Source organism: Eulemur rufifrons, chromosome 3 (genome assembly GCF_041146395.1).
Source record: "Eulemur rufifrons isolate Redbay chromosome 3, OSU_ERuf_1, whole genome shotgun sequence".
Lineage (NCBI taxonomy): Eukaryota > Metazoa > Chordata > Mammalia > Primates > Lemuridae > Eulemur > Eulemur rufifrons.
The window spans coordinates 50,321,403-50,325,687 of NC_090985.1; the positions used below are offsets into that span (position 1 = coordinate 50,321,403).

The 4,285-nt window shown below is 47.4% G+C and overlaps 1 pseudogene; it reads right to left on the reverse strand.

Moving 5' to 3' along the window:
- Positions 1-3,447: 3,447 nt before the first annotated feature.
- Positions 3,448-4,039, reverse strand: LOC138381370 (bcl-2-like protein 2 pseudogene; annotated as a pseudogene).
- Positions 4,040-4,285: the final 246 nt, after the last annotated feature.

Below are 4,285 nucleotides of genomic sequence, written 5' to 3' on the forward strand. Positions count from 1 at the left end.
TCCTATCTGTAAAGAGTTACACCCAAACAGCTGACAAAGGTCAAAATGAAGAACTGGCTGTGATAAGGTAGAATTGTGAGTCACCATAGTTCCATCAACCATTTGGGTGAGCACCCAGATATAGTTTAGAGGTTGATGTGGTGATTCCCACAGTCCCATGAATTATAAGGAACCAGTAGATGTATGAGATAGTCTTATCTTTAGAGGATCTCTGGATGGCTGGATGCTCCATGTCTCAGACTGCTGCTCTGGTGAGGCCTTCTTGACTTGGGAATGATGAATCTAATGACACTTGCCGCGACTTTAATGGCCATGGGTGTAGAAAGGATTACTGGCAGTGGTCCGGTCCACCTTGTTTTCAAGGTCGCTGGTTGCAATTTCTTGATGTACACAAGGTCCCCGGGCTGCATCTGGAATACAGTTTGTTTAGGAGGAAGGTTAGAAGGCCCAGGATGGGCTGCCTTTACCATTTCATGGTTGTGTTTCATGCTTGACTGGAGAGCCTGTAGGGATTTAAGAAGTACTGAGTCTCCTAGTTCTGCGACCCATTCCTCCCCTAATTTGGGGATGAGAGAGGGAGGTCGGACAAACATGATTTCATAGGGTGTCAGTCCTTTTACATAAGGGGTATATCTAGATCTTAGTAGGACAAAAGGAAGGAGGCTCACCCAGTTTTCGCCAGTCTCTAACTTTAGTTTATTTAGTGTTTCTTTTAAAGTCCTATTCATTTTTTTTATCTGTCTTGAACTCTGAGGCCTATAAACACAATGTAATTTCCAATCAATTTTTAGCATCTGGGCCAATAATTGAGTTGTTCTGGCGATAAACGCCGGACCATTGTCGGACCCCAATGCTAATAGGAGGCCAAATCTGGGGACAATTTCAGTCACTAACTTTTTCACAACTATTTGTGCTGTCTCTGACTTGGTAGGAAAAGCTTCTGCCCATCCATAAAAAATGTCGACAAACACAAGCAAATACCAGTATCCATAGTTACCTGGTTTCACTTCAGTGAAGTCCACTTCCCATTGTTCTCCCGGGGCTTGGCCCTGTAACCTAGTTCCTAGGGGAAGATTAATGCCGTTACCCAGATTTACCTGCACACAGGTGGGGCATCTTGCTGTTACTTGCCGAACCATCCGATGAAGCTGGGGGATATAGTAGTCCTTCTGAAGAAGCTCAGTCAGTTTTGTGTGTCCAAGGTGAGTGCTTTGATGAATCTGTTTAATTAAGTTTTGCCCTAGGCTCTCAGGGACCAAGACCCTGTTATCTGGGAGAATTTCCCAGCCTGTTTCATCAGTTCTAGTCTTTAGTGCTTTTCCAATTTTAACTTCTTCTTCCATGTAGCTCAGAGAACGTGGTAAGAGCCATTCTGGCAATACAGGGAGAATCTGGAGGGGCCCCACTGGTTTTTGTGCGACCTCTTTGGCTGCTGTGTCAGCAAAAGCATTTCCCCGTGCCACTGGGGAATCAGTGGTTTGATGCCCCTTACAATGGATAATAGCTACCTTTTTTGGTAACCAGATGGCTTCTAATAGGGCCAATATTTCACGTTTATTTTTTATCTCCTTGTCTTTTGAGGTTAAGAGGCCCCATTCCCTATAGAGTGCTCCATGCACGTGATCTATAGCAGCAAAGGCATATCTACTATCGGTGTAGATATTAACAGTCTTATCCCTTCCCCACCTCAGGCTTGTGTCAAGGCTATAAGTTTTTCTCTCTGGGCTGAAGTCCCATGTCTCAAAGCTTGTGCCCAGATAATCCGGTCAGCAGTGACCATAGCTGCCCCTGAATACCTGACTCCTTCAGACATGTAGCTGTTTCCATCCGTGTATAATTCTTCATCAGGGTCTGGCCATGGCTGATCAGTGACATCTGCTCTCAGATTGGCCAGTGACTCTAATATCTCATGGCAGTTATGCAGTGGCTCTGCCGGTTCATCGTCCGGCAGTAGAGTGGCAGGGTTAAGAGCAGTTGTCTTCAGGAAGCGAATCCTGGGGGGAATCTAGCAACAGATGGAAAGCCATTCTTCAGGTGGACTATTTAGAGCCTCTACTGAGTGAGGGGTTATGATACACAAGTCCTGCCCCAAAGTGAGCTTAGAGGCTTCTTTTGCCAGGATGGCTGTTGTTGTAATGGCCCACAAGCAGTCTGGCCAGCCAGATACTACAGGTCCAAACTGTTAGACAAGTATGCAACCGGTCTGTTTTTTTCTAGGCAATTTTATTAACCTAGACAGCACTTTTTAATCTCTCTACTTTCTGTAGCTTTTTCTAATATCAGGGACCGATGAAGTGGGAAAAGGCATATTAATGGCACATCTATTTTCTGGTGCCTCTGGGTCTATGGGAGTATATAGGCGGTAAGCTTTATTTATTTTTTTATTTTTTTATTTTTTTGAGACAGAGTCTCACTCTGTTGCCCAGGCTAGAGTGAGTGCCGTGGCGTCAGCCTAGCTCACAGCAACCTCAAACTCCTGAGCTCAAGCGATCCTCCTGTCTCAGCCTCCCGAGTAGCTGGGACTACAGGCATGTGCCACCATGCCCGGCTAATTTTTTGTATATATATTTTTAGCTGTCCATATAATTTCTTTCTATTTTTAGTAGAGATGGGGTCTCGCTCTTGCTCAGACTGGTCTCGAACTCCTGAGCTCAAAGGATCCGCCCACCTCGGCCTCCCAGAGTGCTAGGATTACAGGCGTGAGCCACCGCGCCCGGCCATAGGCGGTAAGCTTTAAAAAGGCATTCTAGGAACACCGCCAGAGACTCCTTAGGTCTCTGTATGGTTTTGCTTATCGTAGACAAATTAGTTGGCCTGTTAGCTTCGGCCTGTATGCCCCCAAGCAGAGTCTGGCGATACCGATCGAGAGCCCCCTTACCTTGCTCCTTGTTTGGGTCCCACTTTGGGCGCATGTAGGGGAAGACATGTTGTATATAACCAGGATCCGTGGAGTTGCCCATTAGGGCCAGGGTTTGTCTTAACAGCTTTTCTGTGTATATGTTTTTTATATATCATCTTTTTTGTCTATCCCTATTTTATGCCTGTCTAAACATTTACTCTATTTTAAGGGCCATACCTAGCCCCACCTGGCCCTGGAACTGTTTTACTTGCTAGCGAAGAAGGCCCCTTGGCCGGGCGCGGTGGCTCACGCCTGTAATCCTAGCACTCTGGGAGGCCGAGGCGGGTGGATCGCTTGAGGTGAGGAGTTCGAGACCAGCCTGAGCAAGAGCGAGACCCCGTCTCTACTAAAAATAGAAAGAAATTATATGGACAACTAAAAATCTATATAGAAAAAATTAGCCAGGCATAGTGGCACATGCCTGTAGTCCCAGCTACTCGGGAGGCTTAGGCAGTAGGATCGCTTAAGCCGAGGAGTCTGAGGTTGCTGTGAGCTAAGCTGACGCCACGGCACTCACTCTAGCCTGGGCAACAAAGTGAGACTCTGTCTCAACAAAAAAAAAAAAAAAAGAAGAAGGCCCCTAGAGTTAACAGGGTCCCCAGTGCTATGGCCCCCATCAGCATTGTTTTTATTGATGCCCAGTTTCTCTCTCTTTGACGACGTGCCTCCTCCAGGGCCATGTCCCCATAGAGAGCTGTGAACTCTGCCCAGCCCCCACTGCTGTGGATCCAGTCAGCCAGCTCTGTCTCTAGGTAGGCCACCATCCACTCCTGCACTTGTCCCACTAGTGGCTCTATCTCCCTGTTGACACTCTCAGCACATAGTGCAGCCCCAAAGATGAAGAAGGCCACAAGGCGGCCCCAAATGGGCCCCCCCCTTGGAAAGCTCATTGGCGACCTGGGTGAAGCACTGCTGGGCTGAGCTGGGGGTCACATGCAGCTGAGCTGCCAGATCAGAGAAGGTACGCTGGAAGCGGGTCTCAAACTCATCTCCAGCTGCCCGCATGGCTCGGTGCAGTGGGTCAGCTGCTGGGCCCTTCTCTGGGCCAGTTTTATAGACATAACCCTTCTGTCTCAGCTTATAGCCTGTAAAGTCTGCCACCAAAGCTCCTGTGTCTGGGGCTGAGGCTGGGGTCGTCATCTGTATAAATGAATGGATATAATTAAAAAGCATACAAATTATCACCCTGAAAGTTTCTGGAAGTTTTTCAAAAAGCATTAAGTGGTGTGCAATTCTTACATGACCCTGATTGACCCATTTTGAGGGAAAAAAAGGAATAAGCTTTAGATCTCAGGAATCCTTGGTCCCGGCCCATCGCCTGGTGGCTGCCTTAAGGAGACCAGGAACCTGATCCCATGTTTCTGAAAAACAAGGACTATGGAGGGC